This window comes from Myxocyprinus asiaticus, chromosome 11 (assembly GCF_019703515.2).
Source record: "Myxocyprinus asiaticus isolate MX2 ecotype Aquarium Trade chromosome 11, UBuf_Myxa_2, whole genome shotgun sequence".
Lineage (NCBI taxonomy): Eukaryota > Metazoa > Chordata > Actinopteri > Cypriniformes > Catostomidae > Myxocyprinus > Myxocyprinus asiaticus.
In genome coordinates this window covers 4,648,035-4,672,028 of record NC_059354.1, presented here as the reverse complement: position 1 = coordinate 4,672,028, position 23,994 = coordinate 4,648,035, and the positions used below count along the sequence as shown (strand labels likewise).

The window sequence follows — 23,994 nt, the reverse complement described above, 5'->3', positions numbered from 1 at the left end:
CTTTTACTTTTATGTTGCTCACACGCACTAGTGTGGATCCAGCGAGCAGCATCTCCTGACAGCTTTTAGTTTGCACGGCCCGGATCGCCTGCTTGGAGCATCACAGACTGATCGTCATGCCACATTCGTGAGTCAAAGGGACACAGTTTTGATCCAGGCTGGTAAAATACATGCTTCAGAGGAAGATATACAGGCGCTCCACAGGAAGAAAACGCTTGATTTGCACAAGTTTTGTGATGTTCGTGAATTACATTTGTTTCAACGAGGTCTCGAGTAAAAAACAATTCTGAATATTATCCGATTTATCAGCCTCACAATATATCAGTCAACCACTAGTCTGAATGTCTTCCAAATATTTGATGCCACAGCAAACGTAGTCAGATCCATGATTATTTTATCCTCAAAAGCGTTCACTGTAACAACCCAGTACCTTCCAAACACTTTGTTTCCAGGTGGACCGACACATGCCGAAGATGCATCAAACCATCTGATTACTGATTGTTTACTAACAGTAGCTGTGGAGCTCCTCTCCTTTCTCAATGCTTTGTCATATGTGTTGACCAATCACAGGCTGCAGCACCTCCCACAGTCCCAATCCGCCCCAAAAGTATCTACTCCGGAGTAGGAGCTTAAAATGTCACCTAAATCGGTTTCGAGGAACTATAGTTCCTTAGGTGCAAAAGTGACGAAAAGCACTAGACCCGGGGAAAAGTACCTAAAATTTGTACCGCCAATGGGGAAGGCCCTATATTTTATCAGTCCGAGAGACAGAATTTGAGCGAAAAAACGAACCCAACTGAAACAAAACTAGGCTAAATTAAAGGGATAGTTCACCCAAAAATGAAAATCGTCTTGTTGTTTACTCGCCCTAATGATATCTCAGGTGTGTATGACTTTCTTTCTTCAGCAGAACACATTTGAAGAAAAACAGAAAAATATCTCAGCTCAGTCGGTCCTTAAAATGCAAGTGGATGGTGATCTGACTTTTCAAGCTCCAAAAATCACAGACAGTCAGCATAAACATCATCCATATGACTCCAGCGGTTAAATGAATGTCTTCTAAAGTGACACGATCGCTTTTGTTGCAAAAAATATCAATATTTAAATACTTTTTAAATGTAAATCGCTTCCGGTAAGCTTCACGAGAGCGCTGAGTTCTCGTGGTCTCTTATGTGACATATTCGCGTTGGCATGTTACGGACGTAATCTCACGTTTTTCAAATAAAAATAAAGGGAGCTCCTAGCAGCATTTCTTTTGAACTGAAACTTTAAATCTATAAAAATAATGAACTAAACGGCTCATAACAGAATGTTATGTATTAACATGTGATAACAGACTAGACTCAACATTATTGGAGTTGACACCCTTCGTGTAGCTTGCTGGCTAACCCACTTAGTCAAGTGCAAAAAGGGCAACGAGATTCTATTCACAACGGAGGTGAAAGATTTAACGCTAGCAAAGTTGACATTATGTTTGCTAAACCTCCGAACATTGGTTAGCTAGCTACCACAATCAGCTATAACATGTAAAAACACCAACTCATACAGTTGAGTACTCTGTTACATCAGTCCTTATCTCTGCCGCCCATTTATATTGCTGCTCACTGTATTTCTTCGTTACGGTCTACTATCATTGAAATAAATCTAGTGCATGTGGAGACTCACGCTATTCTCCGGCAGCCACACACAACTCACCACACACCCCACCGAGATGAACCACATTATAGCGACCACGAGGAGGTTACCCCATGTGACTCTACCCTCCCTAGCAAGCAGGCCAATTTGGTTGCTTAGGAGACCTGGCTGGAGTCACTCAGCACGCCCTGGGTTTTTAGTGAACTCCAGGTGTGGTAGCCATCGTCTTTTACCACTGAGTTACCCAGGCCCCCAGTATCTGCATTCTTACCATTTGAAAACAGCTTGTCCTCTCAGTGTCTTGCTACTTTCCTCTTTCCCACCTCTCCCCCACGAATACGGAGTACAGTGTTGATTGGCCATTTACTCGTGACATATAACCAATCCGATAATACTGTGGGCAGGACCTTGAGCCAGACTACAAGCAGTAACATTTCAGAGAGATGCGGTGGCATAAGAGCCAACAGAAATTAAAACCAGACAAAATAACGATTCTGATAATTATAAAAATTATGAATATCAGATCCAATTATTGGCCAGGCTGATAATCGGTCGACCCCTATTCAGTTCTTGCGCGTCTCACGTGCCAATGCAATTATGTCACACGCGCATACCGCTGCTGACCGGAAGCATGATTTATAGTTAAAAAGTACTTAAATATGTATTTTTTTTTTTTCCATATCAAATGTGATCGTATAGCTTTAAAAGACATTAATTTAACAGCTGGTGTTGAATGGATGAAGTTTATGCTGACTGTCTGTGATTTTTGGAGCTTCAAAGAGAAATCTCCATCCACTTGCATTTTAAGGACCTTCTGAGCTATTTTCTAATTATCTTCAAATCTGTTTTGGTGAAGAAAGAAAGTCATACACATCTGGGATATCATGAGGGTGAGTAAATAATGAGAGAATTTTCATTTTAGGGGGAACTACCCCTTTAAGTCCTATTTTGGTGACAGACAGACAGAGAGAGAGAGCGTGTAGGTCTAAGCTTTAAACTTTGAACTAACAGAGTCAAAGCACATATCTCTACCAGTTCTACAAGTGTTCTCCAGATCTGACAAAAACCTGTGTTTATGTGTGTGCGTGTGCGTCACTAGATTAAACCCATCCTGTGCAGGAGAATGAGATTAATCCATTGGTTTGGACACTGTCAGGGGTATGATTTCACCTGCAAAACATTTCCAGTGTGTGTGTGTGTGTGTGTGTGTGTGTGTACTACCTGGAGCATTTTAGAGCTTGAGTGACTACACATCAACATACTAAAACAACACACACAGAACAGGCCAGGCCAAAAACACTCATCTGAGTAGCATCATGGATCGATCTGACAGGAAAAGGTTTTTTCCCATCATTTAATCCCCCTGAGAACTACATACTCACACTATGAGGAAGAGAAATAAAGAGCCAGATCGAGCAGATAACATCATCACTAACCGCTTCTTTATTACTGTGCCGTTTTGGAGGGTTTCCCCTTTGACTACAGATATGCAGTTTTAGGGGAAACAACATTTGTGAGGCGGCCAAAGTTCTTTGGAATCTGGGATTCAATTAAAGAAGCTGAGCAGAAATGAGGAACTTTATTATTGAGAACCGTCTGCAACACTGTGTAGAAATGGACCATTTTGAATAGTCCTGTGGAGTGAAATTGAATTTTAGAATAAGACCTCTCAATTAATACAAGGTCATAAATGCAGTTAGCTGATCATAACAGATGTCGTCTTAAAGGTACACTAGCAAAAACAGCCTGTTTAATTGTAAGGACCAGAGAGAGTGGAAATGGTCGTGAAAATGTAATTTATGACTGTTTTTGGTGCAAGAAATCTTGACTTATAAATGGACTGTGGACTGTTGGAAGGCTATGATCTTTTTTTAAAAAGAGAGTGTGCGTAAAGAAGGAAGAAAGACAGACAGGGTTGGAGAGGGGTTGGTGCAGGGCCGTTTCTAGGCATAGGCGAACTAGGCGGTCGCCACCTTCTGGGAGGGCACCAAAGAGGAGGCCTCTGCCCGATGGGGGTGCCAATAGGGATCTCGCCTAGGGTGCCAGAATGGTCTGAAACGGCCCTGGGTTGGTGCTATAGTCCAAAAACTGGAAAAAACTATTCAGCTTCCTGAACTGGAACATAATCTCCCCCTCCACGTGACCAGACACACACACACACACACACACACACACACACACACACACACAGACTAACTCTCATACAAACATTCCTTCACACTCCACACAGGATTTAATCTAAACAACAGTCTATGTCAGCTAGGCAGCACATTATGTAGAAAAGCTCAGCATGAATCTTCACAGCAGCAACTGAACGGTGTCCCCCTCGGTGCAGTTCACCCTCTGTTTCCACTGGACTAAAGACGCTTGTTTAAGGAATCCTTCACCCAAAAATGAAAATTCTGTCATTCACTAACCCTCATGTACGAACCCATATTATCAAGCTCCAAAAGATGCCAAATAACTATATTAAAGGAATGTTCAGGGTTCAATACAAGTTAAGCTCAAGCAACAGCAACACGTCTTTGATGTCAATAGCATCATCTGAGAGCGGAGTGGAAGATTTTCAGTGAAAAACGGCTTAAATTTTAGTCTGTTCCTTACACCAAGCTATCATATGGCTTCAGAAGACTTTGGATATAGCACAGGACTCATATGGCAGTCCCTCCAGGAATTTGCGATCTTGTGATGGCAAGAATTTACGCAAATTCAACCAATCAAAAAAAAAAAAAAAAAAAAAACTCTACAGCAAATAGTTTTCCCTAAAATTGATGTCCACACATTTGGACAGCAGAACTAAGTTGAAATAATACCAAGCTATAGAAAGTCAGATTTTTTTAATCAAATCGTTTATTCTATTTCCAGGAGTGTTGGTTATTCATGTTTTTGAGACGTCATAGACATTACAGCTGATTTTCTGAGTAGCTGCTTTGGAACAATGTGTATTGGGAAAAGCACAAATAAAAAACTATACAAATAAAAAATATTTGACTGGATTTGACTTATGTTACAATGTTTTTTTCTTCTACTTATGCAAACAAATCTCAACTATGTTTCCATCCAAGGATTTTTTGCGAAAAACTTTTAGTGCATCAAAATAAAGCTGATGGAAACGTAAATTATCGATACATAAGTGTCGACATAATATTTTTCTGTTTAAATTTAGCGCATATATCCTATGTCGACACAACAATTGTCGTGAAAAACTGGTTTGGAAACAGTTTGTCAAGAAAAATGGCATTAATGCAAAAATGTAGTGTCACATGACAGAATTTGCATCACACCTGTCCTCAAAACAACCAGCTTAATGGAGAGAAACTCTTGGACTAATGAGGTGACTCGAGTTTTCCTCAATTTCTTTAAAAGACACGTTACCTTTATTCTTGATGGAAGTATTTCCAGACTTTTTATGGACTGCGTGTTCCCAAGCCGGCAAAGATTACGGCATGTTTTACCAAAACACCCAGTAAAAAGAAAAAAAAAAGAAACATTATATAAATCAAGTGACAACATGCTGGTAAAAAAAAAAACAAAACACGTGAATCTGCACTGTCCAGCCTGTAAGCATTAATTATGGTTGTTTAAGTTCTCCGAGTGTCTTAAGTGGATGTCGGCCAATGAGAAGACGCACTTCTTTTTTTATTGCATTGCAATAACAGACACGATTTTTCAGAACAGAAAAACAAAAAGAGAAATAAAATCCAGTGGCAAGGGGATTGAACAAAAGTGCTAAAATAATTAGGCTAATATATAGATAAAAATATACATAAGAGAAAAGGGATATGAAGGGAGTCATTAACTTAAATCAAGAAAAATAAATCATAACAAGTGTACGGATATAGATAAAGTCATAAATAACAGAGCTATATGGGGTCGTGTAAAAACATCGAAATTTGTTAACACATTGCAAGTTTTGATTTTTTTTATTTATTTTTTTTGGAAGAGGTGGACAGAGTTTTAATGTAAATTCTAACATCTCTTTGGAAAAAAAAAAAAACACTGCAGATTACGCTGGCTGTTATGTATGGACTAATGCAGTGTTTCTCAAGCATTTCATGCTATCAAGTGTTTATTTACACTAGTAAAAGAAAAAGAAATGTGTTTTTTGGTTAGAAAAATAAGAACATAAGCACATAATTTTGTGATCTGAGAAAGTGAAGAGGAGTGTTGTGCTTTTTCGGACACCGCTGCCCTGTGTGAACGGATTGTCCATATTTTAATTCAGGAGTGTAATATAGGATTACAGGCTCACTAATTGAAGTATCCCAATCAATTTCTTCTAATAATCCCAGATGCAGATAAACAACTACTCCAATTCTACGTCATGTTCTGATATTTCCTACTATTGCAATTATGTGAAACTAAACAGTAAGATGGGCAATTTCAAAAAATTGTCTCAATACTCTCTACATTTTACACAAATGTGGGGACATCTGGTATGCGAAAGGTTGGCTACAATTTGCGATATACACAAAATTCTGTATGGAAACGGCTCAAGGGCAGATTTGTTTTGCGTTAAATCAAAACTCTTTTTTTTATTTTTTTTTATTTTTTTAAGAATGACATTTTTATCGGTAAAAAGCAATTTGAGTGGAAACGAGCCGGAGGCAGCAATTTTCTCAAAAACATTTTACGCACTTTCACTTTGTCGATAAACAGAACAGCACAAAAAGTGGATGGAAACTTAGTTAATGTTCTCTCTTTGCACTGTCAAACAAATAAGTGATAGCCAGTGCTGAAGCATTTTACCAATAAAAAATTAGAATAATTAATTCTCATTCAAAGTAATGGCCAGCTTTGTCCAATCACTGTCAACCATATTAAAATAAAATTAATACATTATAAATTCTGAATCTATGTCCTGAATATCATTGTCCCATCACTGTCCTTTGACTGGATTTTAGGAGTGAATGCACTTAACCATGCTCCCTTGCTCCCTATTTAGTGAATGACTTAACCTCCGGTGTGCTGTCTGTCTGCACTGGTCTCAGAACAGTTCAAAATGCACCTTATTTTCATCCTAACTCCATATAAAGCCTCTGAAAGCAAAAAAAAAATCATTTCTCAATGTGATAATGCACAGTAAATATAGGACATGTTATATAGGTTATTCTAATGAAAAATATGTGCTATTGTCCACTATAGTGATCATTGTGTTTAACAGCATGCAATTTCATGATAAATAGCTCAAATTTTTCAAATGGCATATCAGATGAAACCAGAGACTCTAATCTTGTTACTCAAACAGGTTTCAATGTAAAAACGTAATGAGGTTTCTTACCAGATGTAGTTTTGTAGGTGTTTCTCCCAAAGACAAACTCTGCTGTGATCGGCGCCATGTTGCTTTGTCACATGACTCCGTATGTTGAATTTGAACCCTTTACTGACAGCCAAGAGTGTCCTGAACTGAGATCAGTCAGTTTAAATGAATTTAAATGATGTGTTACGCATAGCGGAGCCAAAACACAATGTCTGCGCAGAAGGACGCGGGGTCGCACGAGGTTAACACTGCATGTATGAACGCACAACATCCGAGAACATTTGCCATTACACAAATGTTAAAGTAAAACCGGAAAGTTTTGTGTTCACTGTCGAGCCTGTCTAAACGTTTAAATGGCGTGCGTACATCACAGCTACAGATTTATCTTCATGCGCGCTTCATGGTTGGTGATGGCTACAATTAATTTGGAGTGCTCACACAATGCACTGTGGCACCAGAAAATGAATCTCAACATTCATGAAACATTCATGATTGACATTTCTATTATTTTTTAATTTTTTTTAAATAGTGCATTTTATTCACTTTCACACAAATCACAAGTACAACCACAGATTATGACTTTATTAACTCACACACTGCCATGTTATGATATCGGTACACTTTTTCCGATTTTCATATGAAAATCGATACATTTTAACGCTTGTATCACAGACTCACCTACATTTACACACTGATTCCAATGTGACTAGCTTGTGCTGTAGCTCACCTCATAAAGTGTTTGACTTTGAACTCAGAAGACTGATTCTCGAACCCAGTCAAGCACACAAGCTGACATGTGAGACGAAAGTGTCATAGAAGCGACATGACATGATGTGGTTGCTTCAGTAAATGTGCTTTTCATTTCTCATTTTGTTTTTGGACACTATCGGTTAGGTTTAAGGGTAAGGTTGTCTGTTTTGTTCACCTTTCATTTGATTTTAGATCACAATTGGTTAGTTTAAGGTTGAAGTTTTAGGTCAGGGAGGTACGTTTTACTTAAAAAAAAAAAAAAACCTCCATCTAATATTCACCTTAAAAAACATGTCTGATTACGACACCATTTTACTCGCTTTTGGCACCCCCCGCTGGACATTTCACTGGGAAACTGCAGCCAAACGTGTAATGAAGCAGGTAATTTTGTTTAGCTAAAATGTTGCCACGGTCACGTAATGTTCATGAGATCAGGCTGTCTAAATGAACTCATGATCACACTGAAAATCCATCTAGAGAGAAACAGAGTGCAAATTTAACCATATAGCCAAATACAGAGAGCAAACCCAAGTGTGGTAATTAACTGTCAAATATATGTGAGTATTTGTGCATGTGACGAATGGCAGGCCTCCTCTAACCTCATACTGCTCATGCTTGGCCTCCTCTCCTTTCTCTTTCTTCCAGCTCTCCTGTTGCCATGGACAACCCCAGCAATTCAAACAATGTTTCTTTTCTTTGCTGAAACCTGACCGTTCATCCACTGAGAATCTGGGCTGTGCTGTTCACACCTGCTTCAGTTACCAAACACCACAACATTTATACAGCTTCCTGTCTGGCTGAACACACTTCTTGCTCATCCTCATCCTCAAACAGAGAGCTAAAGTAATATTCTGGTTTATTTACAACTTAAACTGAAGTGTAGCTGATTTCAAAAAATCCAAATTCACAAAAAAGGTTCTTGCTTAATTTCCGCTCGGTCAAAAGTGAGTATGATGTTACTTCAGTAACTGAGTCAGTGAGTTAATTCAAAGTAGGATTCATCAGACTTATTCAATCCGATAATTTTATGAGTTGGTAAGACGTGTGGAATGATTTTGAAAAAGAATCGTCTCAAAAGCTCACTTGTCCAAAGAATCATGATTCAATGCGTGTCGTGAATTGTTTGGAGCAATTAATTAAATAACTGGCTCATAATTTGAGTAATTGTCTGAAGAATACTGATTCAAAGCAATAAACTGTGAGTTAATGAGATGTTTGGAATGATTAATTAAAAGAACTAGTTCATAAAAGTTATTTGTCCGATTGCTTGCTTTGCTCGCTTGCTTTTCCTACAAATAAATTGCAACTAAAATTTTAAAAAATGGCTCATAAGAGTAATTTGTACAATTAATCCTGACAATTAAATAATTCATAAGTTAGTGAGTTGTCTGGAGCAATTCATTAAAAGAACCAGCTAAGGCTTTGTTCACACTGCAGGAAAAATCAATTTTTTTTTGAGTGACTGTTCAAATTATAACAGTTATATATGGCCAGATAGATCACATCCACATTAGTTGTCATGGTAATGCAGCAAACTTGCATATATTCACCACACATGAGATTTTAGCGATGGATGTTTTACCATTGATTATGACTTTGATGAGAGCAGTATCCAAATATGAACATTCTTCACAGACAACGGCTTAAAAATGGGAGAGGTTGCATATGAGATGTTTGTTGCTGCTAGTGTTGTTGCTGCCTGTTTAAGCGGGGACGTCCTGTATTTTGGCCGAAATTACAACATCCCATACGGAATGCCTTTTATCATGGGGTCCTGTATTTTAGCAGAGAGCGAAACATCCCGTATTGAAGGCTTTGTGTCCCGTATTAAATCATAAAAAGATCGGATGGTGAGACGAGGACCCGCGTCCTGTGATGAAACACTCAAAATTCTTAAAAAAAAAATCCGATTTAATCGGATTCCAAACCACCTACGAATGTGGTTTGGATGAGGCTTGTTAAAATTTTATGTGGATTTAATGTATTTTTGTCCTGTTCAGACTACAAAAATCTAAGCGGATTTGAGTGACTGCGTCCAAACAATTAGATTTTTATCGGATAGCTATGTTCACACAGGCAGACAAAATCAGATTTTTTGGACGCAGTCACTCAAATCTTTTTAGGTGAAACTAAACAGGGCAAAAACACATTCAATTAGTTAAAGGGGTCATGACATGAGGAATCAAATTTTCCTTGATCTTTTGACAATTAAGAGATCATTGTACTATAAAAACATACGTAATAGAAAAATAGTATTTATTTAAATCAGGCTGTTGAAATGGCTCGTTTGGAATTTGTGGAACTTGTGACGTCACAAGGACCAAATACATCTGCATAATGACTGCCTCTTTAATCAACGCCTATTTTTCATCATGGCACCCTTGGCCCCACCCACTGGTGCTCAGTCACACTCACACAGGTGAAGAGGAGAGATGGGCCTATCATGGGAGATTCATCCCATGGGGATAAGGGGACTTACACAGGACACCTTCATGTGCTTATCTGGATTTAAATGTTTTTCTACACTAGATGAACAGCTTTTGACATCTCTCGCTGCTTTTAAAAGACGCAATGTCAAGTTGTAACTCTAAAAATGAGACCTCCACTTGTTTCATTCAGATGCACTGTTTCTTGCTGTTTTTAAGGTGTCCTGGACCGTTTTTTGCACCCATCTGTGTTGGTCTTTTTTAAACATGCACTAGATGGACATCTTTGATCATTTTGATGCATTTACAGCGATGTGCGCTGCATTTTAAGTGTGGTTCAAGCGTAACTTTGAAAAACATGTCTCATTCTGCTGCTCCCACTGTCTGGGAGAAACACATGCCATTCTGTGTGTATACAAACAAGGAAGATGTGAGATGTGAAGACCAGCATCTCTGCTTTTCTCTGTTGAATCACCCAACATCACCATGGATTGTATTACGTTTGTGTATTCAGAACATTTCAGCATAGATTGTATATGTTTATAGTTCAGATCAGCGTGGATTGTTTGTGAACCAGCCATAGTATGATTCAAGCTTTGCAAGGAACTGTTATTGAAAGATGGGGCAGTTAGAAACACTATTGGACCGCAAAACTGTGAGTAACCAGTTTCATTCGTGAATGTTTAAAAAATGTCATGACTGTTTGATAGTTGCTGTGCTTGAGAGAACAGTTTGATACATGTGATTATAATGTGAGGTTTGTTCATTTTATTCAGATTGTGTTTCAAATATGGCTGTATGTTTCCATTGAAGTCTTAAAGGGCCAGAGAGCTTTAAACTGAGCATTTCAGACAGAGGACCAGAGACAGGGTGGAAAATGATCATATATTATTAAATGATGACTGTTTTGGTGCAAAAAAACTTTACTAACATTATAATGGACCTCAGGGAAGATAACAGAATATTAAAAAAGAGCATGTCATGACCCATTTAAAAGAACCAGCTCATAGAGTAATTTATCCAACAAGTTCTGATTCAAAGTCATAAATCGTGAGTTAGTGGAGCGATTCATTAAAAGAATCAGCAGTTAAGAGTAATTTGTACAACGAATGCTGATTCAAAGAGATAAATTGTGAGTGAGTTGTTTGAAGCAATTCAATAAAAGAACCAGCTCAATAGAGTCATGTCAGATGAATCCTGATTCAAAGTGATAAATCATGAGTTAGTGAATCATCTGGAGCAATTCATTAAAAGAACCAGCTCATAAGAGTCATTTGTCTGATGAATCCTGATTCAAAGTGGTAAATCGTGAGTTAGTGGAGCGATTCATTAAAAGAACTGGTTCATAAGAGTCATTTGTACAATAAATCCTGATTCAAAGTGCTAAATTGTGAGTAAAGTGTTGTTTGAAGCAATATATTAAAAACACCTGCTCATAAGTGTCATTTGTCCAACAAATCCTGATTTAAAATAATAATTTGTTTTTATTTGATTTAGTGAGTCGTCTCGAGCGATTCATTTAAAAAAAAAAAAAAAAAAAAAAAAACAGCTCATAAGAGTCATTTGTCTGATGAATCCTGATTCAAAGTCATACATTGTGAGTTAGTGGAGCTATTCATTAAAAGAACCGGCTCAGAGTCATTTGTCAAAAACTAACATTTTCATGTTAATTATATATTTAAAGTTTAATGTTTGACCCATAAATTTGGCACACATCAAAAATGTGACAGTGAAAAGCTCCACTGCACTAGACATATGCTGTACTGCATCACCTGTTAATGGTTAACTGTTTTCAGACATTAGAAAATGGCCTTATACTGTTTACATTCATGTTCTTTTGCCTCTTCTTTTGTGTGGTACATCATTATCTAGGGTCACAATTTTCACATACAGAAAAGGAGTATTTGAACACTTTGGCCACGCTTAAAAAATGCATAACATACAAAATAACAAACCATATGGCATTTGCTTTAAAGAAAGATGGCACAAGCACACTATACAAGAAGCAATATCAAGTATTCAAGTAAACATTTGGAAATGTAGAATTGTTAACGAACACTTAAACAGTTTTCCTTTATAAGGTCATAAACAGTTTAAGCATAAACCAAATTCCCTCCCCCCCCCCCCATTACCCCGGTTTCACGGTTGCACAAAAACACTTTTACCTGCATTTTTACTGGCTTCTTCAATGTGCACAAGTGTTATGAGCATGACTGTTTACGTTTTGACATAAAAACTTGATCAAAACTGATCAAAATCAGATTACTGAAAATCATGTTTAAGTCCTTTTTTCTTTTTTTTCTTTTTTACAGTTATCAGCATATTGGTCTACATGTAAGAGCACAAATAAATACCTGGCCAAGACAACCATTTTTCACAAAATATTTATTTCAGTAGCGAAGTACTATTACTTAACACAAACTTTCAATGTTTTGCAATCATCTCAACCAATTTGCTACTCTAAAAGTTTGCTAAGCTATACTCAGAAAGGATTATTAGCTAACTTCTTGCATTCTACCCAATACCGTACACAAAAAGAACAGCATTAAAGAACAGCATATCAAACAATATGCAGCATTTCAAACAGTACGCTACATTATTCTCACATAATCTCACTAGGTTTTACGTTTCTTGTGAGTGACATCCAGTTATCATCTGCTTTAATCATATAAATAAAATTTTTTATTTTTTATTCAATCTAATTAGGATTATTGCTTCCCAATCACAGTATGTTGAAAACAGAATATGAAAGGTTTTATTCCCCGTTAGAGGTAATCATTTAATTAAAATCGAAATGGAGGGCTGCAGTTTAATTAAATAAATAAATGGTCTGAACGCTCTGTCGGCAGTGCTGCGATTATGTGTGCAGCTGTTTTGTCTGTTATGTGTAGTACTTTCTTAAATGCATATAAACGGGATCAGTGTATTACACATGTGGTTTCAGAGCGATTCTGTGCTCTGTACACAAAAATGAGTGACTGATGTGCTCAGAGTTCGGTTCGGTGTGCTAATGTGCGCTGAGTGAATAATATATTAGTATTCCAGAATCCCTTTAATTGCATGTGTGTGTAATTTCACATACCTGTATGTTTGGGCGCTAAAATTTACTATACTGTACAAATCTAAAATAACCCCATGACAGCGGGTTTCTGTGGACAGAAAGGGAGATGAGCATACAGTTGTGCTCAAAAGTTTGCATACCCTTGGAGAATTGGTAATATATGTACCATTTTTAAAGAAAACATAAGTGAGCAGACAAAACACATTTCTTTTATTTCTTATGGGATTCATATTCAACTGTAGGTTATAACAGAATGGCACAATCATAAAACAAAACATGGCAACGAAGAAAAAAAATGAAATGACCCCTGTTCAAAAGTCTTCATACCCTTAGTTCTTAATACTGTGTATTACCCTCTTTAGCATCAATGACAGCGTGCAGTCTTTTGTAATAGTTGTCTATGAGGCCCCAAATTCTTGCAGGTGGTATAGCTGCCCATTCGTCTTGGCAAAATGCCTCCAGGTCATGCAAAGTTTGAGATCTCCCCAGAGTGGCCATTCCAGAACCTTCACCTTTTTCTGCTGTAACCACTGGAGGGTCAACTTGGCCTTGTGCTTAGGGTCATTGTCGTGCTGGAAAGTCCAATAGCGTCCCATGCGCGGCTTTCGTGCAGAAGAATGCAAATTGTCTGCCAGTATTTTCTGATAACATGCTGCATTCATCTTGCCATCAATTTTCACAAGATTCCCCGTGCCTTTAGAGCTCACACACTCCCAAAACATCAGTGAGCCACCACCATGCTTCACAGTGGGGATGGTATTCTTTTCACTATAGGCCTTGTTGACCACTCTCCAAACATAGCACTTATGGTTGTGACCATAAAGCTCTATTTTGGTCTCGTCACTCCAAATTACAGTGTGCCAGAAGCTGTGAGGCGTGTCAAGGGCTTTTTTGTGGCATTGGTGCAGTAAAGGCTTCTTCCTGGCAACTGGACCATGCAGCTCATTTTTGTTCACGTATCCTCGTATTGTGCTCCTTGAAACAACCACACCGTCTTTTTCCAGAGCAGCCTGTATTCCTCTTGAGGTTACCTGTGGGTTTTTCTTTGCATCCCAAACAATTCTTCTGGCAGTTGTGACTGAAATCTTTCTTGGTCTACCTGACCTTGGCTTGGTATCAAGAGATCCCCGAATTTTCCACTTCTTAATAAGTGATTGAACAGTACTGACTGGCATTTTTAAGGTTTTGGATATCTTTTTATATCCTTTTCCATCTTTAAAAAGTTCCATTACTTTATTACGCAGGTCTTTTGACAGTTCTTTTCTGTTCCCCATGGCTCAGTATCTAGCTGCTCAGTGCATCCACGTGAGAGCTAACAAACTCATTGACTATTTATACACAGACACTAATTGCAATTTAAAAAGCCACAGGTATGGGAAGTTAACCTTTAATTGCCATTTAAACCTATGTGTGTCACCTTGTGTGTCTGTAACAAATTGAAAAACTTTCAAGGGTATGTAAACTTTTGATCAGGGCCATTTGGATGATTTCTGTTATCATTATGATTTAAAAAGGAGCCAAACAACTATGTAATGATAAATGGCTTCATATGATCATTATCCTTAAATAAAAGTTTTTTTTTGCATGATCAGTCATATTTTCAAAATCAATGCCAAAATGTAACAATTTCTGCCAGGGTATGCAAACTTTTGAGCACAACTGTATTTCAGTGCATTAAAAGGCTGTTGTCAACTCAACTACAAACTCAACCAAAATAAAGGCTTGAGGGTTTAACCGGACTGCGTATTAAGGCCACAAGCAAGGACATTTTTACATAAATAAATTATTATTGAATAATAATAATAATAATAATTAAATAATAAGAATATAACATTCAAGTTGAGAGGGTTTCCAAAAAATATTATTTATAAAGTGAGCTGATGCTTTCACAAATTTTCAAAAATGTACACAGCGAAGAGGTGAAATGTGAGTGTGATGGGGATTTTTTTCCCCTCATTGTTTCATGGTTTTATTTATTTAGTTTGGTTCTTTTTAAACATGACTCGTGTGAACACCCTTTGTAGAACAGTATTTCAGGTCAGCAGTAAAGCATGGGCAAAACATGGTTTGAACGATTTTTGGTCCAAATCGTTCAGTTCCCAGTGTATTTTCTAAGCACACATCCAAGCTTGCTTTTTGTCTAAATATGTTACTTTCTTACTAGATTCTCAAAAGTATGTGTTGTCCGATAAGCAGCATTTCGAAGTACATACGTCTCATACTTAGTAGAGAGAGAGAGAGAGAGAGAGAGAGAGAGAGAGAGAGAGATGGAGGCGTGTTAAGTGTTACATTGCTTAGGTGAAGGGATGTTTTGACTCAAGTATGTCAGTGTTAACACCACACCTGTGTGTGTGTGTGTGTGTGTGTGTGTGTGTGTGTGTGTGTGTGTGTGTGTGTTTTCAGTCTTTTGTGTAGCTTTGAGAAGAAGTTCCTCAATCTCACACACACACACACACACACACACACACACACAGAATCTTACTTGCACACTCTTCCCAGGACACAACAGCACACAAATGCATATTCATACTCAACTCACAGAAAACAGGAAGAACACACCTTGTGTTACTAAATATAACCACAACAGACATGAAGATAAAGAGACAGACAGACAGACAGACAGACAGGGAGAGAGAGAGAGAATATACTTAAGTTCACTGTCACTATTATTGGCACGTTCAGTCCTATTTTATCATCTTTAGTTTATCTTTATTTACTATTTTACTTCATTTTTTAACTCATTAAATGCTACTTTAATAGTTTACAATGCTTTATTGTCTTTCATTTTATTAGATGTGTTATCTTAGGCAAGCATCACTATTAGCCATTGCTCTTACTCGGGGTTAGACATTTGAACAATGTTTGATCAATGTTTGTGCTACGGAGATGAATGATTCCTCGAAACATTCGGCTTATTGAGGAGAGGTGTGCTATTAAAAAGCTTGCAATATTTGTTACTCCTTTTGCACTGTTATTTTACTCTATTTAATGTTCTGTATTTTGCTTTGTCTTGTTTTAGCGTGCCAATAAAGCACACTACATTAAGTGGTGGTGGCGTAGTGGACTAAAGCACTGAACTGGTAAGCAGAAGGTTGTTAGTTCAAACCCCACAGCCAACACCATTGTGTCCTTGAGCAAGGCACTTAACTCCAGGTTGCTCCAGGGGGATTGTCCCTGTAATAAGGGCACTGTAAGTCGCTTTGGATAAAAGTGTCTGCCAAATGCATAAATGTAAATGTAAATTAAAACAGAGAATGTGAAGAACAGAGCTAAAACGTCCACTTCAGCTGCCACTGCCATTAAAACCCTTATTACCAACACAAGAGGACAACTGTTGCCAACCAAATATTCTAATCTCTTCACTTTTAAAAATACACACCACCAACAAATGCTTAAACTATCATCACATATGTAACACACACTGCTATTTGTGGTGTGTGTATATGAGATGCTAACAACAGCTATGGAGTTAGTCACAACACACACACACACACACACACACACAGAGTAAACAGCGCAGTAAAGCTAGGTACTAACTCTACACCTGTGTCATTACCGCAGTGAGGTGTCATCACTCTAGTAACTGTGTGTTGCTGTCTGCTATTCACTATTTAACGATTAAACTGCTCACCTTCTCAATAACATCAAAACAACACAACATATGGAGCAACAAACACCTTTTGGTAAGTGCAGTGAACTGCTTTAGCATTTCAGTTTGGCTGCTTAAAGGAGCAATATGTAATATATTTACTGTACTAAAACATAAAATTATCATATTTTATCAGAGATTTAGGAAACATGCCAAGCTGCAATACTGGCTTCTACGAAATCAACGTTATAGCCTGTATATTCTACTTTGAAATTTTGGGCCAGAATTTCTGTTTGTGTTTTGGCCTGTGTGATCCCGTCCACTGCCCATTTCCCAATAGTATTTCGACACCCCAGGTTGCTAGATTTGAAACAAGTTTGCGGGCAAACACAGCGCTCTGCAGCCATGGAAGCCAGCAATACATCTAGCTAACATTGACAGAGTTATAAAAAATCCACATGAGCTGACAAAAACATTGCAAACTTATACATTAGCTGATCAACTTACAGTGTAAGGCTCGTCGCTTGCCATTGTCAGTTTGCTCGTTCCTGTTGCGTGTCCTCAACCTGGCAACCAACGTGAGCTTCGAGTCTGGGGAGGAGGGGGCGCGGGAGACAACTCTCTCTAATATTTTGAATTTGGACTGCAGTACCCATTTTAAACGCTTGATATCAATGTTACATATTGCTCCTTTAACTTAACATATGTTACATCACATAGAAGAAAATACAGTATTCTAATCCTGTCAATGCTTATGTTAGGGAAGGATATGAACATCAGTTTAATCGCATTTCTATATAATCAGGCTTTAAAAATTCTGGGCAAAAAAATCTAATCAATGGCATCATTGACATATTCTTAAAAAACATAGTTTTATATATATATATATATATATATATATATATATATATAAAGAGAACAACAAAATATCTTAAGTAGTCTGTATAAACACACCTCTAGCAAGAAAAATCTGAAATGATCTGATCATTTGGTAACAGACTGCTGAGGGCAGTAAATCCAATAAAAACTGCTTTTCCAAATACAACCCCAATTCCAGAAAAGTTGGGACAGTATGGAAAATGCCAATAAAAACAAAAAGGAATGATTTGTAAATTCTATTCACCCTGTGCTATATACATTAGAAAGCACTACAACAACACATTATTGGATGTTTTACCTTGTAAATTATTTTTATTTTTTTTATTTTTTTTAAATATACACTCATTTCAAATCAGATGATTGCAAAAAAGTTGGGACAGTCGAGTGTTTATCACTGTGTAACATCACCATTTCTTCTATTAACACTTAAAGTGTTTGGACACTGAAGACACAAGTTTGTTCAGTTTAGCAAGCAGAATTTTTCACATACTCAATAGAAACTTGGACTCGCACTCTCTGCTTACGCAGAAATAAGAGCTGTATGTTTATAACATTAGCAATGCAAAACTCTTCCTCTACCCAGATCATTTACACTGAGGACAGCCAATCATAACAGAGACATAGAGCCATTTACATATGGAAGTACAGTAGCAAAAACAGCCTGTTTAATTCAGAGTCTGAGAGAGGGTGGAAATGGTCAAGAAAAACTCAATTGTAATAAGGGGATTCAGGAAAATAATATAAAGTGTAGAATATGACTTCAATATCACAATGACTTCAGTGGCAACAGAAACATCTAACAGAAGACATTGATCAAGGGAGTTACTCTACTCCTTCTACAGAACAAAGAGTGTCTCTTTCTCACACTGTCTCTCCTCTTCTACAGGACTGTCTCAGGTTACCGTGAGACCCGGTCTGATCTGCCTCTTCCCACCCTGAATCATGGGACTTCCTTAGATGAGACTAAGGCTGGGTTTCAACCCAACATGTTTCATGTAGCCAGACTTTTCACTACTGGCATGAAGTTTGGTCTACTTTGCAGCTTAATCTGTTGACCAAGAACTGGCCACTTAAATAGAAAAACACCATCCTGACTGACATGTAAAGTGGCCAATCACAGTTCCTTTTTAGGGGCGGGAAATCTGAAATCGGATATAACCCTGACAGCAAAGTGGAATATACTATGTTCAAAGATATCTTGTTTTTTTACTACTAAGAGTCTTAAAATAACCTCTCGAATATCATTATCTGTCAATTTTCATTTATGTCAGGGTAGTGTTGTAAAAAGTACCGGTACTTCGGTTCCAAGTCGATACTAAATAAAAAAGACGTTAACATTTCCGGTGTTTCTGCAGTACCGGTAGTACCGAGCACGACATTATTCGGTACCTGCACGCTGTCTGACTGACACACGACTGCCCTCTACAGTGGCTCAGTGTGCAAGAAAACATGATGCAGTGCCCTCTAGGGTGCCCCAACATGTGAGAAAATATGATGCAGTGCCCTAATGGGCGCCCTTCCAATGGATAAATTGTAATGCAGTGCCCTCTAGGGTGCCCCTATGTGTGAGGAAATGTGGAAAAGTGCCCTCCAAGGTGCCCCTATGCGCAAAAAAACTTGAAGTGCCCTCTGGGTCCCCTTCCAGTGGAGAAAACATGACGCAGTGCCCTTTTGAATTTATTCTATGCATGGAGATCACCACACCTGTCTTCACTGAGACTGCCATTGCTTCTTCTGCACTCTGGAGAAAGGACCTTGATTTTTCAGTGTCATACACCATTGTGGAAGGGGTCATGGGAAAGGTGAAAGCAATGAGGAAAGATGAGGAATTCAAGGTCCTCTTTTCAAAAGCCAAAGAACAAGAAGGGGCAGCTGGCATTAAGGTCCCTGATGAAATACCTGGACAAGCCAGACACAGAAAGTTACCTCAGTGGTACAAGTACAGCTCCCAATCTTCTACAGAGGACCATCAAGCCCAGAGCTTGGAAGAGCACTACCGGGGAAGGATGTTCTTTACTTTTACTGACATCCTCTCCAAGGAGCTAGACCGGAGATTCAATGGGAAGGATGAAACCTCAACTGGGACAATCCTATCGGGTCTTCACTGCCTTACCATCTCAAGTCACTGGAAAGGCATGACAGATGACAGAGCTGCTCTATCTGTTAGAGATGTTTGCCAGTTTTATGACGTGGAGGAAGAAAATCTCGTCACTGAACTCAAGGTGTTCTGCTCATCCTATGCTCTTCCAACCAACAATGTGCAAGCTATGCTAAGGTGCCTTATAGTCAACATTGTGGACACAGTTTTCCCTACCCTAACTAAGCTCCTCAAAATATATGCCATATTGCCAGTGACAAACACTTCAGTAGAGCAGTAGATTCTCTAAACTGAAGCTAATCAAGACTCAGGAACAGATTTGGGGAAGGCAGGCTCTCAGATCTTCTCCTGCTATCCATTGAGAGGGACATCCCAGTTGACCCAAACGAGGTCACTGATATTTACAAACAATGGTCAAAAAAATAATTCTACTCTGATTCCACCACCCTGACTATCTCCCTACCCTGACTAAGCTCCTCAATATACAGCTCATTCTCAGTGACATCACTTGTGTGTGTGTGTGTGTGTGTGTGTGTGTGTGTGTGTGTACAGGTTTTACTATCCTTGTGGGGACCAAATGTCCCCACAAGGATAGTAAAACCTGAGATCACCTACGTTGTGAGGACCAGCCAGCGGTCCTCACAAGGGAAATGGCATATTAAATTGCTGAGATGCTGAGAAAACAGCTGGACAATGCAGTGGTCAAACACATCTGTCAGAGCATTTTTACACAGAAAAACAATGGAAAATGGAGCGCACACGGACACGACAACATATTCTGTGTGAACGGCCCTTAATCCTCACAGCCTCCTTAATCTGGATGTGGCATCTACCCTGACTAAAGTCCAAAGTTGTAAAGTTGCTGTTGTATTCACACAAAACATACCTATATTCATTAACGCTGATTTCTGTCCTGTTTAATGACAATTATTGCATACTATACTGAACTACTGTCCATTAGAACAGATGTCTTGTGAACTACAACCAGCGATAAAAACGATTTCACTCTGATGGAGGAATGAAGAGGAGCTCCTGTTTCCTGCTGAAAGATTGCCTCAAACACTAGAGATAAAAAAAATAAAAAAAAAATGTAATAAATGTAATAAAGATTTCGAAGTTTTTTTCAAAACATCAGCAAACCTGTTAAAACAGTCATAACAAACGTTTGCCTGAACATTTACTAACCTGCAGTGGCAGCAACTGAACAAACACTGTTTAACTGAACATGTTAAGACTGAGGTGGAAAATACCTCTTTCATGCCATGGCAAGACCTGTTTACACAGTTACACACCTTCATTTCACAATCACATAGAAATAAGAGATGAAGCAAAAGAGAGTGAGTGTAAGGATCGGACAAAAGGTTGCATCCCTCTATAGTTGTGTTTGCTAAGGCAAGTGTAACTAGCCATTACCATTCAATTTTAGGGTTAAGGATATGAACAAACCACTAACCCTAAGAATTGAAATTCAGCATAATATTAAATAGATAACTTAAAAGGGTGTTTCTTGAACTTCGGCCAATTTCATGTCCCAAGGTTTGATTTGTATTAAAGGGATAGTTCTCCCCAAAATTCTCTCATCATTTACTCCCCTCATGCCGTCCCAGATGTGAATGACTTACTTTCTTCTGCACGGGTTTGTGCAAAATTCAATAAATGAGTTGGAATTTGAATTGAATTGGCCGCGCCCAACAGGAAGTTGAATTGGAATGACAGGAAGTGGAACTTACTGAGTTCAAAACAGTCACTACTTGGACTTTCATTAGTCATTAGTCCAAGACACATTTTGTGACAAATAATTACGTTATGTTTGACCAAGTATGCCTATTTATTCACTAATTTTTTTCTCTAAAATAATAATAAAGCTAAAATTAACACAACCATCAAAATAGATTTTGTTTTTGCTGTACAGCAATAGAAATTGTCCACCACACTGTTTGTAAATTACTTAATGAAAACAGATTCAAATTTTTAATCTATTGATTGTTTAATATATTGAGCAAATTAGCATTCTGGGAAAATATGTATTCGTCCACCATGGTCCATAAAATAAAAATGTACAGTGCTGTGAAAAAGTATTTGCCCCCCCCCCCCCCCATTTAGTTCTTATAACAGATATAACATAAAACAAAGGCAACCTGTTTTATTTTTTTATTGAAGCAAAAAAAAGTTATCCAACACCTATGTCATCCATATGAAAAACTAACTGCCCCCTTAAACTAAATAGTGGATTGTGCCACCTTTAGTACAAAAACTGCAACCAAACGCTTCTGATAACTGGAGATCAGTCTTCTACAACGCTGTGGTGGAATTTTGTCCCACTCTTCTTTGCAGAACTGCTTTAGTTCAGCCACATTGGAGGGTTTTTGAGCATGAACTACCCGTTTAATGTCCTGCCACAGCATCTCTATCATGTTCAAGTCAGGACTTTGACTAGGCCACTCCAAATCTTAAATTTTGCATCTTTTGAGGCATTCAGAGGTGGACTTACTCCTATGCTTTGGATCATTGTCTTGCTGCATAATCCAGTTGCGTTTGAGCTTCAACTCATGGAGTGATGACCGGACGTTCTCCTTTAGAATTTTCTGGTAGAGAGCAGAATTCATGTTTCCCTCAATTATAAAGTCGCCCTGGCACTGAAGCAGCAAAGCATCCCCAAACCATCACACTACCACCACCATGCTTGACCGTAGGAAAGAGTTTCTTTTTGTGGAAATCTGTGTTTGATTTACGACAGATGTTCCTTGGATATTGTCCTTGGCTTTTTTGACTTCCTGGATGAGTAGTTGCTGTGCTCTTAGAGGAATTTTGGAAGGTCGGGCACTTCTGGGAAGGTTCACTACTGTGCCAGGTTTTCTCCATTTGGAGATAATGGCTCTCACTGTGGTTCTTTGGAGTCCCAGAGCCTTTGAAATAGCTTTGTAACACTTCCCAGACTGATGTACTTCAATCACCGTTTTCCTCATCATTTCTGGGATTTCTTTCAAACTTGGCATAGTGTGCTTGTAACCAACTTCATGCTGCTGAAAAAGTTCTATTTAGGTGTTGATTTGATTGAACAGGGCTGGCAGTAATCAGGTCTGGGTGTGTCTAGTTCAGCTGAACCCCATAATGAATGCAGTTTCATAGATTTGGGGATTTAGTAACTACTTTTTCACACAGGCCCAGTTGGTATTGGATAACTTTTTTTGCTTCAATAAATAACATTATCATTTACAAACTGTATTTTGTGTTTACTCAGATTGCATTTGTTTTATGTTAGATTTTGTTTGAATTTTTGAAACAATTTTGTATGAGATATTCACAAAAACAGAAGAAATCAGGATGGGGCAAATACTTTTTTACAGCACTGTATTAAATATAGTGAAATAAATGAAATACAAATTTCTATAGGTGGCATTTCAAACATTATTAAATTTTATTATATTTATTATTGATTATTAAAACTGTAAAAAGTGGTGTTTGTACAACTAAAGAAATTAGGCTTGCATTTATTTTTTGTAAAGTTTACTTAAAATTAAGTAAATTAACTGAACTTAAAATGTTAACCTGCCATGACTTTTACATATTAGTTTGAACAATTACATATTTAAATTAAGTTAACTTTATAAATATTTCTTAAACTCTGTGAACTTAGGACTGTGAAGTCCTATGACAATTTCTTCCTTTGTTTACATGGTTTTAAACTGCATCTGAAGATCTCATCTCAACATTTCAACAAACATATATTTTGTGGAGAGTGATGTGCTTGCTGTCTTAAACCAATATCACATTTTTACTCATAACATGTACATTTATGAGGAAACAAAAACATATAAATGTATTTTAAAATGGCACATACACCATGACACTTGGTAAATAAAACCTGACAAAGTTAACAATCAACAAATTGATCATTTTATTAGAGAAACAAACTCATCCTGACATCACAAAAAAATTTACCTACCATGACAACAAAATCAGCAAGAAAAATTTAAATAAAACCATGCAAATGACCGAACAATACAACCATATTTTTTATAAACCGTAATGTTTCTGGAAATACCCCATTTGTTTTGCATGTGATAATATTATAGCATGTTTCATGCTATACTGAAAAATCAAATGTATTATTAAAAAATTAACTTCAAAACAGTCATATGAATTTCTTTGAATTTCATTCCAATTCTACTGCCTTAAATTCAAATTTGAATTGCAATTCTGCATCCCTTTTGCTTCCTCAATTCAAATTCAGACCAAATTCTGGAATTGAATTGGAATTGAATTGGCATTCCTCATTCAATTCTGAATGGTGCA

The 23,994-nt window shown here is 37.7% G+C and overlaps 1 protein-coding gene across 3 annotated transcripts in view; it reads right to left on the bottom strand.

Annotated features, from left to right (window-relative positions):
• LOC127448056 (neurabin-1-like) overlaps positions 1-23,994 on the bottom strand; it is a 101,310-nt gene that overhangs the window by 56,070 nt on the left and 21,246 nt on the right. The window lies entirely within an intron of this gene.